The 953-nt window shown below is 38.2% G+C and overlaps 1 non-coding gene across 1 annotated transcript; it reads right to left on the minus strand.

Annotated features, from left to right (window-relative positions):
- Positions 1-468: 468 nt before the first annotated feature.
- Positions 469-575, minus strand: LOC136386572 (U6 spliceosomal RNA). The gene has a single exon (XR_010747942.1). It is a non-coding gene; the product is annotated as a U6 spliceosomal RNA (small nuclear RNA).
- Between the last annotated feature and the right edge of the window lie 378 nt (positions 576-953).

The following is a 953-nucleotide window of genomic DNA, read 5'->3' on the forward strand; positions in this document are numbered from 1 at the left end:
TATCATATCTTCAAGCTCAGAGATTCTTTCTTGACTTGTGCCCAGTTTACAAATGAGCTCATCAAAGGCATCCTCATTTTTGTTACAATGTTCTTGATCTTTAGCATTAATGTTTGATTTTTCTTGGAAGTTCTATTTCTCTGCTTACATTATCTATCTGTTGTTGCTTGTCACCTAATTTTGCATCACAGCCCTTAGCATATTAATCAAAATATTTTTATCTTTTTTTTTAATAATTTTATTTTTAATGGGGCGACATCAATAAATCAGGATACATATATTCAAAGATAACAACTCCAGGTTATCTTGTCATTCACTTATGTTGCATACCCATCACCCAAAGTCAGATTGTCCTCTGTCACCTTCTATCTAGTTTTCTTTGTACACCTCCCCCTCCCCCTTTCCCTCTCCCTCTCCCCCCTACCCCCGTAACCACCACACTCTTATCAATGTCTCTTAGTTTCACTTAAAAATATGGAACGCTTCACGAATTTGTATGTCATCCTTGTGCAGGGGCCATGCTAATCTTCTCTGTATCATTCCAATTTTAGTATATGTGCTGCCGAAGTGAGCACCACACTCTTTTTATAATCCTTGATGTGATAATTCTAATATTCCTGCCATATCTGACTCTTGTTCTGATGATTGTTCAATCTCTCAAACTGTGCTTTTTGGTTTGCTTGCAATATTTTTTGTTAAAAGGTGAATATGATATACAGGGTAAAAGGAACTGCAATAAATAGATCTTTAGTAATGTAGTAGTAAGGTGTTGAAGGAGGTGAAACATTCCATAGTTTTGTGATAAGGTCTGAATATTTTGGTAAGTCTATGCCCCTGGACTATGAACTTCACCGGTGCTTCTCAACCACCTGCACACCCCCACTACCCTCCCCCTGTCTCTGTTTAGTTGGGACAGGATGGCTGGAAAGGGCTGGAATTGTGTATTCCCCTTC

Source organism: Saccopteryx leptura, chromosome X (assembly GCF_036850995.1).
Source record: "Saccopteryx leptura isolate mSacLep1 chromosome X, mSacLep1_pri_phased_curated, whole genome shotgun sequence".
In the NCBI taxonomy this organism is placed as follows: domain Eukaryota; kingdom Metazoa; phylum Chordata; class Mammalia; order Chiroptera; family Emballonuridae; genus Saccopteryx; species Saccopteryx leptura.